A 15,277-nucleotide genomic window follows, 5' to 3' on the forward strand; every position below is an offset into this window, starting at 1 on the left:
GTGGTTACTAATTAAGAAAGCGGCTGGAATGAAAACATGAAACCACTGTGGCCCTTCCAGGATAACAGTTTGACACCCCTGCTTGAAACCAACTAACACTGCTCATGAGACAGTTTCATAGATCCTCTTCCTAACACCTCACCCCGACTACTGATGGATGGACTGATGCACTAGATTTGCTAATTTGACACAAAGTGTAACTTAAAGGGTAATTCTGCTGGGGGATGCACTTTTAACACTAGAATTACCAGAGCCTACGAAAAAACTCGTAGATCCGGCCCACCTTAAATCGCTTCTTAAAATCGTTCTCACCTCTCCGTCAGCGTCTTTTGTCATCTAAATGTACTGATAAAGACATGCTGCCAGCAGCCGGCTATTCCATCCCCCCAACGACTTAGAATGTAAACAAGCTTTTCCCAGCTCATGCCTTGATTGATTATCTGGGAGTGAAGTGGAGTTTTAGAGTAGAAACAATAGATTGTTATTCGGAACACAAGCATTTCATGTGTGTTGCATATCTACAGCAATCTGTGTAAACGCATTGTTAAAACAGAAACGTTTTATATATTCTAGTAGCAAATGACAAAATGTAGGCATAAACTATATAATGTACGAAGCCTGAAGTCCAAATATCAAAGAAACACTTTCACAAAAGGTACAAAAAAAAAGCCACCGCCAAAAAAAGCCGCCTTAGTGTGTGACATTGACACGCATTAGCTATCACTGCTTCCGTGGCGCAACAGTATCAGTCGTTGACTGGGAATCAGAAGGTCATGAGTTCGATCCTGCACAACTTCCTTTTGAGAAGTGTTCTTATTTTCACTATTTTAGAATAAAAAGATACATTTGATTTCAGTCTGTAACAGCCGGTGTAATTTATGATATTTGTAAAGGTTAGCTTTATTTTTTTTTTAAATTCACTTTTCATTGTCTCAGTCGCGTTCAGGATCCTTTCCTACCCCATCTGACACTGCTGTTTTCACATAAAGACGCGCTATAGTTCTGCAGTGTATCACGATACATACGACCGCGTGTTTTTTTCCCCCAATATTGCCAGTCCCCATGTGTTGCTGTATGCTGTTTCTTTTGTACTCCAGGACATGCAGAGGAAAGCATAGTAAAGAGCAGTAACTTCAGTGCTATATGCAATCATCAGACACTCCCCATCTGATACTGCTGGTTTCACATAAAGACGCGCTAAAGCTCTGCAGTGTACTTGTGGCTGCATTGTCGTACCAATGCTTGCGAACTGAAGTGTCTGCATGCACTTTTCGTGGCATTACACGTGTATTTTTTGAGTATGCCCATGTAGCTCAAACACAGGAACATATGTTGATGTAAAAGTTTAACAAAACAAGTGCACATTTATTCAAGACTATAACCGAAGAAAACAGAAAGCAAGTTACAGTAGGCGGTTGATATGACAGCTTGCGTGGTGGAATGCTAAGAACTGCTGATTTCCATTCCGTGCTATATAACTGTTAACATTTGAATCTGATAATTGCATATAGCGCTGTCTTATTCAGTGTGCGCAAGAACATGCAGATGGCCAGTTGCGGAGTGCTACAACGCACATTTTAAAAAAAGAAAGAGACAAATATATGTGACGTTTTGAAGAAATCATTTTATGACGCGAATAGTACCAATCAGAAAACATCGTCGAAGTAATGCAATATTATTTGAAAACGAACAGCGTCAGATCGGACGTGAAGTTATACTGGCGCTGTTTGAGTCAGATCAGAAGCTGAATAAGCTGAAAAAGCTCCTGTTCTGACTCTAAGTAAAAAAGCATGAATTAATCAACAGAAATAACCGCGATTGACATTTTAAAGTTAACGATTTACAGTGCATACCAATTTATAAATTTAATGTCCGTTTGAGGAAAAATAAACACTTTCTTCAAAGCTGAGAATCGAACTCACGTCTCTGTAGCACGGTAGGGAAGCTATGCTCCAAGTCAGCAAACCGTAGCGTTAAGCCACGGAAGCTGTTGTATCATCCTTGAACCTTTTGTGAAAGTGTTTATTTGATGTTTGGACTTCAGGCTTCACATATTCTATAGTTTATGCCTACATTTTGTAACATTTATTACTAAAATATGAAAATGTTTCTGTTTTAGCAATGTGTTTACACAGATTACTGTAGAAACGGAACACACATGAAATGCGTGTATTCCAAATAACGATCTATTATTTCCATTCTAAAACTCCAGCAGTTTACTCACTCCCAGATAATCAAACAAGGCATGAGCTGGGAAAACTTAGTGAACGTTCTGCGACGGTGGGGGATGGAACAGCCGGCTACTTGTTCTCGTCTTAATCAGCACATTTAGAAGACAAAAGAGAGGTGAGAATGGTTTTAAGGTGGGCCGGATCTACGAGTTTTTTCGTAGACTCTGGTAATTCTAGTGTTCAGGATAACATTACACAGCATCTGTCAAGAAATTTCATTCAAATCAGAAAAAAAGCTCTCATATACTGTTTCTTTGAAACAAGAACTTTGTTTTGTGTTAATTTCTTCAAGTTTGAAAAATATTATAGAATTAGGGTGTGGGCTCATAGAAATTGTACTTCATCAGACAGGTGTGCCAAGTGATTGTCTGTCTTTACATACTAAAGTGGCTGCAGCATAATTAGCCCACAGTGCTCTTACTCAAGGAGTTTATCCTGTCAACCCCCTACTTACTAAAGCAGATTTCCTCACCTACTACTTTCATGTGGAGTCACAAATGATAAATAACATTCCCATGGGCATCATTTATTTGGCCACACTTAATAAATCATTTAAATGTTCTATCCACCTGGGCTATGTGGAATTTTATTATGCATATCAATATTAATGCTTTATCAACTGTACTTTAGCCATGTGATGTACTGGCATCCTGTCCAGGGTTGTTCCTGCCTGGTGAACCTATGCTAGCTGGGTTAGGCTTCAGCATCCCCCATGACCCTGGTGTGGATTAAGTGGGACAGAAAATGACCTGACATTAATTGTTCTTTATAGACTAATTCTATCAGCAGGATATAATGTAATCTTTGTTTTTACACTGCTGAAATGTTGGATTCCTTCTGAAACTGCTATAACACAAGTATGCTTGTATGCCTTTGTTAGAGATGAAAGAAAGGTTAAGACAAATATATATATATATATATATTTTTTTTTTTTTTAAAGTGGCCAGGCTAGTTTTATTGTTGTATATAGATAGGCAAAGTAATTCATGAGCTGGAGTCACATGAAATACTCAATTTTAATAGACAGTATTAGATCAGGACTAATTAATCATTATGTATCCTGCTTTGGTTGTTTTTTTTTTTGTGTTTTTTTTTTTTTTAATAAGACATGTACAACATAAGGGGAATAAACTCTTTATATTGACAATTCAAAACTCACAAGTTTATTCAAGAGGCAAGGCCTTGAAAATATCGATATACTACAATAAATTATCTTCCATTTCATAATTGTCTAATTTGGTTCATTTGTTTCTACCACTGTTGCTTATCTCTGTCAATTTCTGGCAGGCTTCCATCAGCTAGTTTGTGAGCAACTAACAGGAGACATCTGTGCATTTTTCCTGCTTTTTAAATTATACAATGCTAACTGTTACTTGGTTCTGCCTGGGAAATTTTCTAACCAAGTCAATGGCTTCAGTTATAATGGTTAATTGGCTGTATCATTAAGTACTATGTAACTACTGTTTTTTATTTATTTTTTTTAAAAGGGGCTAATATGATTAGTTATCTTTAGGTGCTTACTGTTGAATATGTTACATATAGTCCTTGGTGGTGTTGGTGTGAAAGATATTGCAACAGAATTCAGTATTAAAGTACTATACGGTGACGTTACAAAGGTGATTTAAAGTTGATTCACTCAAAGCTAAAATACAGCTAAAAAAATCTCCACCAATCATTGCATCTATGCCTAATGTTTCGATGGCTTTGAAAAACTTTATGTAAAAAAAAAAAAAAAAAAAAAAAGTTATTAATTACTTTTACTTACTGAAAAGCACCATCCTGTTCTATTCTTATCATTTTTTTGAAAAACAGCATTGATATGAGCTACAGAAAAAATCTTGTTTAATTTCTCAGTCGTAGCTTAGTCCCATAGGTTAAAGTACTTTTAGTTTTTTCTTTTTGTATTTCCTCTGTTTTCCTTTTAACTTCAGAAAGCACTTAATAGATTAGCACTATAAACATAACAATATGTAGGTGGACTAGAGTGTTGGCATTTTCAAAAAATAAAATACTATGAACTGATAAATAAAAAAAATAGTAGATTATCCCAGATTTATTGTCACATGTGACACCCCAAATCCCCAGGGTTCTGAAATAATTGACCCTCAACCCATTCTTCAAATGGATTTGATATACAAAGGGAGAAAACTCCCTTCCTGTTGGTCATCAAGAAAATTGAAAAGGTAAAACTGGGTCCTAAGGTCACAAAGGTGGAGAAGCACAGCTCTAAGATAAACACTATATTCCAGCGAGACAATGAAATTGTTATGTGCCAAAAAAAAGAAGAAAAAAAAACACAAACCCACAGCAGGTTTTCTCTTTGATGACATGCTGCATTTGTTGATGCTGTTATTTAAACTTAGTGAGCACTGACAAAATCGTTTGGAGCTGCATACTGGCTAATGGGAATTGTAGTCCCCACTTTGGCATTTACACATTTACATAGGTTTGATGATCAGATGAAGGGATCTTTAATATATATTAATTACCTTTCTTACTGGATCAGTAGCTCAAAACTGACTATGCTCACAACCACAGCGCCTTGAATGCAGTTACTAAACACATTTTTTTTTGACACTCAGCAAACTTTACTCCTTTCACTTTGGTTCTACAGACTGACAACATTTCTCCGTGTGACGGTTACTAGTGCTGTGGCTGAGCAGTGTAAAGATGGGCTGGAACCTATCCCAGCAAGCACAGAGAGTAAGGGCAGGAATAATCCCTGGACAATGCACTTGACAAAATGTAATTTTCAAATTACAAGAACTATGACTTTAATAAGGCTACACATATTAAGGCACATTTCAGGGCTGCATGCCCAATCCAAGATGTTTTCTGTTTTTTCTTCTTCCAAATCGTCCCGTCAGAGAGCAAATACAGTACACTGTTGGGTACATAAAAATTACTTGCATTTACAACAAATGGTTAAATTAGAAGTGGCAAAAATGGCTATCAATGTATGCTAGTAATGGGCAATAGCAACTTAAATTGACAATGTGATTATTTTGATCAAGAATGTGATATTTAATATTTCTTTATATATTCTTAAAGTACATTAAAGATTGAAGATCAACACCACATGGACAAGTATACATGTTTTCAACACAAAACCTAGTCATCATACTAAATATGAAATATTAGAGATGGAAGCTGTTTTATTTAATCAAAATCTAACCTGCTTCATGAATCACTGTGCCATGGTAAGCTGAAAAAATTTATTTTTTCATTTTTAATATCTCCTCTGCTTATTTTTGAGTTTCCACTGTATATAATGTGTGAAATCTTACCTACCAGTAACTATCATCTCAGTATACATTTCTCTTTGTCACTCTCTTTGACTTATCTTCATACAAGAAATAACAAAGTTCTGCATTCATTGCTGCGCTAGTTATAGATCATAATATAGGTATTACAAAAATTTGGATTTTCATCATTTGTAAGGGTTCCACATTATTTACTGCATATGTGATTTTATGTCTGTAGCAGTCTCTATGATGCCAGTATTTATTCTATAACATTCACAAGCATAGTAAGTGTATTCACAGCTGGGCAATAAGTATTTTTGAGTCAATATATTCTTGAATTTTTCTTCTGATACAGTATAGAGAGGTACTCTCCATGGCTACTGCCGGGAAAAAATAAAAAATTAAAAAAAACCTGTAAGGGGAGCTTGAAATTCTGGTTATATTTTGGTGAAACAGAAGAATTACAGCTATCCAGCAACATTTTACTTTCACTTTTAATGCCAATGAACAGTTAACTTTGACAGTGCTATTTAAACATAGTACTCATTATAAAATCATGCAGAATTTTATTTAATTGATATTCTATTGTCCTAGTAATTCAATTTTGCCTGCCTTAACGGTAGGGGTGTGCAAAAAAATCGATTTGCGAAAGAATCGCAATTTTATCTCTACCGATTCAAAATCGATTCATACAGGACACAAAATCGATTCATATTTCCCATTTTATAACGGCACGAGTTTAACTATTTTTCCGGATAGGAGTTTGTCAATCCTATAGATGGTGCTATGCCAGTTTCTGCTCAGATAGTAATCCTTGGTGTGAGTAAGAAGAAAGTGAGTGCGCGCTCGCGCAAGCATTCGATAGACGAGCCATGGAAAACGCAGTGGAAAAGAATATTCAACCTGCCCCGTCCTCATTTAAGGCAGACGTTTGGGCACATTTTGGATTTTACAACATTGATGGCAAGAAAGAGATTGATAAAACTCATGTCATATGCAAGCTTTGTAAAGCTAAAATCAAATATTTTGGAAACACTACAAACCTCAGGACTCACATGGCACGTCATCATCCAGAGGATGCAAACGAAGTTCAGCCAAAAGTAAGAAACATTCCAGGAGACCAACGCACTCTGCATCAATGTTGCAAACTTCCAACCAACTCTGAACGGGCGAAGAAAATAACTCAATCCATAGCCTGTTTTATTTCCAAAGATCTGCGTCCCTACAGCGTTGTTGAAAATGAAGGCTTTCGGTACATGCTGAAAACAGTTGAGCCTAGATACGCTATACCAAGCCGTCAGCTTTTTGCTGAAAAAGCGATACCTCTGTTATACGAAGAGACGAAGAAAAAAGTAGCAGAAGCGTTGAAGAAAGCAACAAGAGTAGCCTTAACATGCGATGCATGGACATCAAGGGCAGTCCAGTCGTATGTAACCTTTACCGCTCACTATATTACAGACAACTGGGAGCTTGAGTCACGAGTTTTACAAACTACAGCAATAAATGAAAGCCACACAGCCGCACATATAAAGGAGAACATTCAATCTGTCGCACAGGAATGGCAGCTCACAACCACTGACCTGGTAATTGTTACCGATAACGCTGCTAACATGCTAGCTGCTGCACAGCTGGGAAACTTTCAACACGTTAAATGTTTCGCACATACCATCAACCTCGTGGCACAGAGAGCTCTGAAGCTGCCGTCTGTTTCACGTCTGCTGGGGAAAATTCGGAGAATTACCGGATTTTTTCATCGCAGTGCCACCGCAAATCATGTCTTGAAACAGAAACTTCTGGAGCTGGCACCGCACAAGTTGACAACGGACGTGGCTACACGATGGAATAGTGCATTCGACATGATCGATAGATTCCTGGAGCAACAACCAGCCATTTGCGCTGCGCTTCTCTCTGCTGAAGTAAGAAAATGTGGAGCCGGCATCTGCACACTAGACGAAACCGACGTCGCCAATGCAGAAGAAGTTGCTGCAGCCCTCAAGCCATTAAAAGAGGCAACAAACATAATGTCTGAAGAAGCCACGCCGACATTGTCTGTGATAGCCCCACTACATGCGCAGCTACTTCACGAAACAAAAGCAGGATTCTGTGGTGAAACAGCACTCGTGTGTATATATATATATATATATATATATATATATATATATATATATATATATGTATGGTATATACAATAATTAATAATAACACTGAATTTCTAATTGAAAGACAAAGGTTGGTTGATTGCGTTTTTGTTTTCTTTTATGGTGCATTAATGCAGAATGAGGAGCCAGACATCCCAAATGAAGTGCTGGATGATGAAGGCCCCCCTGTTCCCAAAAAAAGAAATACTTCCCTGCTGAATTTACTAGGCAAGACTTTCACTAATGTCAGAGATGTTCCTAAATCCGCTGGCACCAGAGCTGAGGAAGAGATGAAGAAGTATTTGGAAACTCCATCATTGTCACTCTCAGAAGACCCCCTAACTTGGTGGAGGTCTCAGGAGACTGTCTTTCCCCTCCTTGCAAAATTGGCTAAATGCTACCTATGCATTCCTGGTACTAGTGTTGCAGCAGAGAGGGTATTCTCAACTGCTGGGGACATAGTAACTACACAGCGGAGCATGCTAACTCCAGAACATGTAGACCAGCTTCTGTTTCTACAAAAGAACATGTACATTCCAGCAGATGGTGGACTTTAAACTCACTAATGTGCGCATACACCTGAATCTAATCTAATATATTCTGATCTGTTGTCAGTTTGACTGTAGTTGTCACAGTTCAAAAACTGTTGTCTGCTGAAATGGAAACAGTTTAGGTAAAAAGAAAATGTTCACAATTAATTATTATTTTGGATGTTACACTTGTTACAGCACTTTACAGCCCAATGTAGCAGCATTTTTATTTATTCTGATAATGGCACTTTACAACCAACTATAGCAGCTCTTATTTGGTTTTATTTAATCTACTTTTATTTAAAGTGTCAATATAAGTTGTTTAATTTAAGTTGAAAGTTTGCAGTTTATATTTGCAACAGTTTATATTTTTGTAATGTGACTTCAACTGTTATCTCAGGGCTGTATTTTGTATCAGACTGATGGAAAATAAAAAACAATCATAACGTTTTGAATCGAGAATCGTTTTGAATTGAATCGTGAGCCCAAGAATCGAAATCGAATCGAATCGTTAGATTTTCTGAATCGTGCACCCCTACTTAACGGAAACATGAGAATGGCTCAACGCTAACTTTTATTAAGTCTTAAGTCACAAAATGTATGGAATAGTCCACATAGTAGTTCCATGTAAAATACACAACTTAGATACTACAGGAAACCACTCAATGGAAGATTTTACAAAACAATCAATTGTACTGTACAATAACCTAGAATCAAATAAATTAACTTATAATATATACATAAATAAAAGTAGAAAAATGAACAGAAAACAATCAAATTTGAAAGTTGATTACGTTAATTAATTTTAAATGAAACACATTGAGACAAATTAAGTAAACAAGCTTCATAAAGAGACAGATTGGTAGAGGGGTGGCTTAATGCCTCTATCCTTTTCGACCTTTACAGATCACAGAGTGTGTATGTTTATTTCTTTGTCTTCTTCATCTAGTATATGCTCTGGAAGGCCAATCAAGCTGTCACCTATCTTCATTTAAAAATTTCTTTACGTGTGTGTGTGTGTGTGTGTGTGTACATGTATATTTAAATAATAATTTAAAAAACTGATCATGCAAAACCTTGCAAATCAACAGACCTGGTCACATGCCTAAATAAAACAGACTGCAAGAATTCTGTTTAAATAAAACAGTTTCTACAGCAGATACCATTGGGTATCATTTTTGATTGTTATGTGGGTAGGTACTGGACCAAAAAAATAGGCTTAAAGCCTATAAAAAGGCAACAATGACGCAACCTGTTTGAAAAAGACCAATTTTCTCAAAAGCTATCACTGAACATAGGTCTCGGCATTCAGGACGGATATCTTGGATACTGCATGTTCTTAAATGTTGTTGCTAGGATGTAGTTATAAAGGAGATGTACGCAACAAAAAAAACGCAGAATTTCCCAAAAAGAAATTAGTAATTTTAAGATGTAAAAATCATTTTTGATTTTTCACAAACATGCACACACCATAAAAAACAACCTTTTTGACGTTTTGAACATTGTATCTAAATTTGAACTTAAATAGTACATTTTTGATGCAATCACCAAACGTTCACTTACATGAAATTAAAACATGCAGTTTAGGAGAATGGGGTTTGCTAAACTGGCCCTTTTGTGTATGTGTGTCCACTCCACAATGGATGGGTGTCCTATCAAGGGACTGTTTCTGCTTTGCACTCAATGCTTGCTGGGGATAAGCTCTAGTTTCACCACAACCCTGACTGGGATGAGTGGGTTTGGAAATGGGTGGACAGACGGAAATATAATGTTTTAATAGGTTCATTATATTAAACACATAGACATTCTATAAGACAGACAGACACTTTATTAATCCCAAGGGGAAATTCACATACTCCAGCAGCAGCATACGGATACAAAAAACAATATTAAAGATTGATAACAATGCAGGTAAAAACATCAATAAAAAAAGAGAAAAATAAAAGTAGAAAAATAAAGTCGTACACGGAGCTGCTGAAAAGGCTGCCACTCTCGGCGGCGTATAAAGCAAATGTCATAAAAATGAAAATATTTAATAATCCTCTACATATTTAAATGTAAAACACCAGCAGATGCTTGTGCATGTAATCATCTCCCAATCACCTTGTTTCATATTTTTTGCTAAAATTTCAGCAGCACTTCTTTTACTTGTTCCTTTATTATTTTTCTAAAATATAGATCCTTTTATCTTATATTCAAATAAAAAAATGAATATTAATATATTTTACCACTAATGTATTTTATTACAATTGCAGTACTTTGAAGAAACAATGAAAAGGAAGTGAATAAATGCGTCAAAAGAACACTGTTTTTACCAATTACACATTGAACATTGTTGAGAGTCAACGTAATTTATGGTATGATGTAAACTTAAATCTTTCCCCACATTTGTAAAGCCAAAATATCTTTGTTTTAGTTACATGAGGGCTAATATTTTTAATGCACATTAACTAACTGGAACATCTTTCACCTTCATACATATAAACAGAATACCACTCAGCAGACAAATTTAAGCAGTCGTGGGCTCTATTTTTTAGCCCTTTCACATTCTTCTAAGTTAAAGGAGGATTTTAACCCTTAGAAGTCAGCAACCAGCCAATGGGCCAGACACATGAACTAGGAGGTACAGTGGAACTTCGGGTCATGACCGTAATTCGTTCCAAAACTCTGGTCGCAACCCAAAGCAATTTCCCCCCATAGGATTGTATGTAAATACAATTAATCCGTTCCGGACCGTATGAGCTGAATGTAAATATATTTTTTGTTTTAAAGATTTTTAAGCACAAAAATAGTTAATTATACCATAGAATGCACAGTGTAATAGTAAACTAATGTAAAAACATTGAATAACACTGAGAAAACCTTGAACAGAGAAAACTAACATTGCAAGAGTTGACGCTAATAGCCTTACGAAACGATCACTGCAAACACTTTTTTTAAATGAGTTTTAAGCACGGGGAAAAAAAGGAACATTTGAACAAATCCAAACTTTATTTAAAAACCAGCTGTAAACAACCAAGAAAGTAACATTGCAGGAGTCCATGCTAATAGCCTTCAGAACCGATCGCTGTAAACACTTCTTTTTTAATGAGTTTTAAGCACAGGGAAAAAAAATGAACATTTGAAAAATCTGTAATTTATACAAAAGCTAACCTTGCATGAGTTGAGTTCTGGCATGAAGGAAGTGAGGAGGAACTGGGTGGAGAGGAGATTACAGTTTTGAGGTAAAGTCCCTCTGCGCGATGCATGTCTGACCGGGAACAATGTACTGTACAGGGAGAGACTGAAGACATGCGTAAATCACCGGCGTGTACGAACCGGAAGGGAAACGAAATAGAGCACAAAGAGTTCACAGCGAATGCACAGGGCGAGACTGAACACGTGCGGAAATCATCGGCGCGTACATACCGGAAGGGAAACTGGCTTGTTCATCACCCGAGTGTGAGGTCGTGAACAGATGCAAAAGTTTGGCGAACGTGTTGGTCATAATCCGATTTGTACGTGTTCATAGACGTTTGTGACCCAAGGTTCCACTGTACCCATTTTTTCACACCTTACTTTAACCAATCAAGCCCTGAATTGACTTTTTAGACAAATCAGAGGCTAAGATATACAAGTATAAGTAAGAGGTGCTCCCAATTGCAGAATCTTCAGGTAAAATCAGCATGTGCATAGCTCTGTCTCATCCTATATTTCCTCTGCAAGTTTTAGAGATCAGAAAAAGGGCTTGGATTATCACAGAGTAAACTGATCATCAGCAAATGTATGTCAATTACTACAGAGCAAAGCAATTGTCATTTATTAGCATGGAGATACTGATAAGGTAAGCAGCATTACTGAAATAGTGTGGCCGAAAGTTATTTAAAATTTGTGCTATCTTATTTATGGTCACAAGAGTAACTCCATCCTTTTTTTGTCCCCAAGCAGATTTTTGCATTGCCCATATTGCAGTGATATTTTTACACAGACAGACAGACAGCCAGACAGACAGATAGACAGATAGATAAGATACTTTATTAATCCTAAGGGGAAATTCACATACCCCAGCAGCAGCATACTGATACAAAAAACAATATTAAATTAAAGAGTAATAAAAATGCAGGTAAAAACAGACAATAACTTTGAATAATGTTAATGTTTACCCCCCCGGGTGGAATTGAAGAGTTACATAGTGTGGGAGAGGAATGATCTCTTCAGCCTGTCAGTGGAGCAGGACAGTGACAGCAGTCTGTCGCTGAAGCTGCTCTTCTGTCTGGAGATGACACTGTTTAGTGGATGCAGTGGATTCTCCATAATTGATAGGAGCCTGCTGAGCTCCCGTCGCTCTGCCACAGAAGTCAAGCTGTCCAGCTCCATGCCAACAATAGAGCCTGCCTTCCTCACCAGTTTGTCCAGGCGTGAGGCATCCTTCTTAATGCTGCCTCCCCAGCACACCAACACTTAGAAGAGGGCGCTCGCCACAACCATCTGATAGAACATCTGCAGCATCTTATTGCAGATGTTGAAGGACGCCAGCATTCTAAGGAAGTATAGTCGGCTCTGTCCTTTCTTAGCAGTCCTGTCCAGTTTATCATCCAGCTGCACTCCCAGGTATTTATAGGTCTGCACCCTCTGCACACAGTCACCTCTGATGATCACAGGGTCCATGAGGGGCCTGGGCCTCCTAAAATCCACCACCAGCTCCTTGGTTTTGCTGGTGTTCAGTTGTAGGTGGTTTGAGTCGCACCATTTAACAAAGTCCTTGATTAGGTTCCTGTACTCCTCCTCCTGCCCACTACTGATAGCAGTGTCGTTAGTGAACTTTTGCACGTGGCAGGACTCCGAGTTGTATTGGAAGTTCGATGTATATAGGCTGAACAGGACCGGAGAAAGTACAGTCCCCTGCGGCGCTCCTGTGTTGCTGACCGCAATGTCAGACCTGCAGTTCCCGAGACGCACATTCTGAGGTCTGTCTTTAAGATAGTTATATCTATTATACAAAGATATTATCTGTCTGTATACCTGCATTGTTATCACTCTTTAATTTAATATTGTCTTTATCAGTATGCTGCTGCTGGAGTATGTGAATTTCCCCTTGGGATTAATAAAGTATCTGTCTATCTCTCTCTCTCTCTCTCTCTCTATCTATCTATCTATAGCAAAAATATTCCAGGTCATGTACAAAAATCTTTTTAATATACACATTCTGGGTAACTTAAGCACTTCAAGACACCATGCCATTACGTAACATGGCATTGGCTATATAGTCAAAAAAATAAATGCATATTCTTTGTGCCATAATCAGACATACTGCATGTTACTTTAAGTAAAGCTACAATGAAAGGTACAATAAAGCCAGTAACCCTGGGCTTAAGTGGGCTTCTTTAACTCTTTTAGGGCTAATTTTTTTTTGTTTCTTTTCTCCCAGGGCTGAATATTTTTCCAAAAACTAAACATTTTTTTTAAAAAAGAACACAAAGCAATTGTTTAACATGTCAAATCAACAAAAATTATTTACTTTTGACAAATGTTACTGTCTTGCATGTTGTATGAACCTGCATACTCTATGATTTCACATACATTTTACATAGCAAAGTCCTGCAAAGTCTGATCTCGCTCAAAGCAGCCAATTTCAGTTATTGCCACATCGCACTCCTTACAATATGTGTTGCTTTGGTGTGTTGCTTTGGTGCCTACTTTTCAATTGTCTGTTGCTGCACTTCTCACATGTATTGTTAGTGTGTACTGTAGAAAGACAAGTTACCCGTTTGCCATCGTGCCATGCCACTGCCACCATTTTTCTGTCCGCATGAAAACCGTATTGTCATCTCTTTTCATCTTCAGCCTGTCTGGCTTTAACTGTGAAGGCCGGTGTCTCCTGTTCACCCTCACTGTGCCACAAGCTCCAATTCCTCTGCTCTGTTGCTCCATGAACAATTCTGGGCATGTATAAAAATTGTCTAAATGTACACAACATGACCCAAATGTTCATAGCCCTGAAGCAGCTCCAACACAACCTGACTTGTCAAGGGGCAGTTCTATCTTTGAAAGAAATACTTTCCTGTATATGTAATTACTTTCAGGCAGAAACCAATGTTTGCTTCTGCCAGTACAAAATCCTTTATGCCATACTTTGTGGGCTTGTCTGGCATATATTTGCAGAAAAAAAGGTGTCCCTTTTATTTTATCATAGATTCATGCACAGACAAATCACGGCCAGGCTGATAAAATTGTTTCTATGTTGGTTCCACAATGTCAAGCAGGGGCTGAAGTTTATGCATGGCGTTATAGCCTGGCTCACCCTTTGGGATTTGCTTCTGTTTATTACAGAAGTGAATAAAACTTTGCAGCATCTCTATCTATCTATCTATCTATCTATCTATCTATCTATCTATCTATCTATCTATCTATCTATCTATCTATCTATCTATCTATCTATCTATCTATCTATCTATCTATCTATCTATCATCACGCTGCATAACCTGTCCAAAGCCACCCTGGGACAAAGCACGTTTGGACCAATTCTCCCTGAAGTTATATCACCAGTTCTGTTCCATCTCTATTTTTAATGCCACAACACCCTTCATCTTGTCTTTTGTTGTGGGTTTCCACTTTGAAAAACGAGAATGTGATGCAAGCGCAGCCCACAATTCAAAAAACTTCTCTGCCTACCGGTTTGTTTTTTCAAATGTGAGGGAGTACATATGATAATACTGAGACACCCTTGAGCTAGAAGGCAAAACATCTGCTTCATCTCATGCACCATATATCAGATTTCAATTAATTAAATGGTTTTTCAGTACAAATCTCTCTCACTGCAAAGGCAGGGAAATTTATATATTGTACAACACTATTATGTTCTCCAGTGCTGCTGAAATAGACATGGGTGAATGTGTTACGTGACTTTTTCTTTTTTTAAGTTTAAATTTTACCTAGTCTAATATACTCTGTATTCTACAGAGAACAAAGATTAGCAACAAGCACTTCAGCAAAGTCAATTTTCGCAGATTTGCTCATTATGGCAACTTCAAAGCAAGCACTTTACAACACCACTAAGCAATATATCACAATCACCTGGACCTATGCAACGCAATCTCTATTATTATATGTGAAGCTTACACTAGCAGTCACATGTGAAATTATTCTGATGCCA

At 37.4% G+C, this 15,277-nt stretch overlaps 1 protein-coding gene across 4 annotated transcripts in view; it reads right to left on the reverse strand.

The window, feature by feature from the left end:
• Positions 1-15,277, reverse strand: part of kdm6a (lysine (K)-specific demethylase 6A) — a 573,573-nt gene that overhangs the window by 155,172 nt on the left and 403,124 nt on the right. The gene's annotated exons all lie outside the window — the stretch shown is intronic.

Source organism: Erpetoichthys calabaricus, chromosome 4 (genome assembly GCF_900747795.2).
Source record: "Erpetoichthys calabaricus chromosome 4, fErpCal1.3, whole genome shotgun sequence".
NCBI classification, from domain to species: domain Eukaryota; kingdom Metazoa; phylum Chordata; class Cladistia; order Polypteriformes; family Polypteridae; genus Erpetoichthys; species Erpetoichthys calabaricus.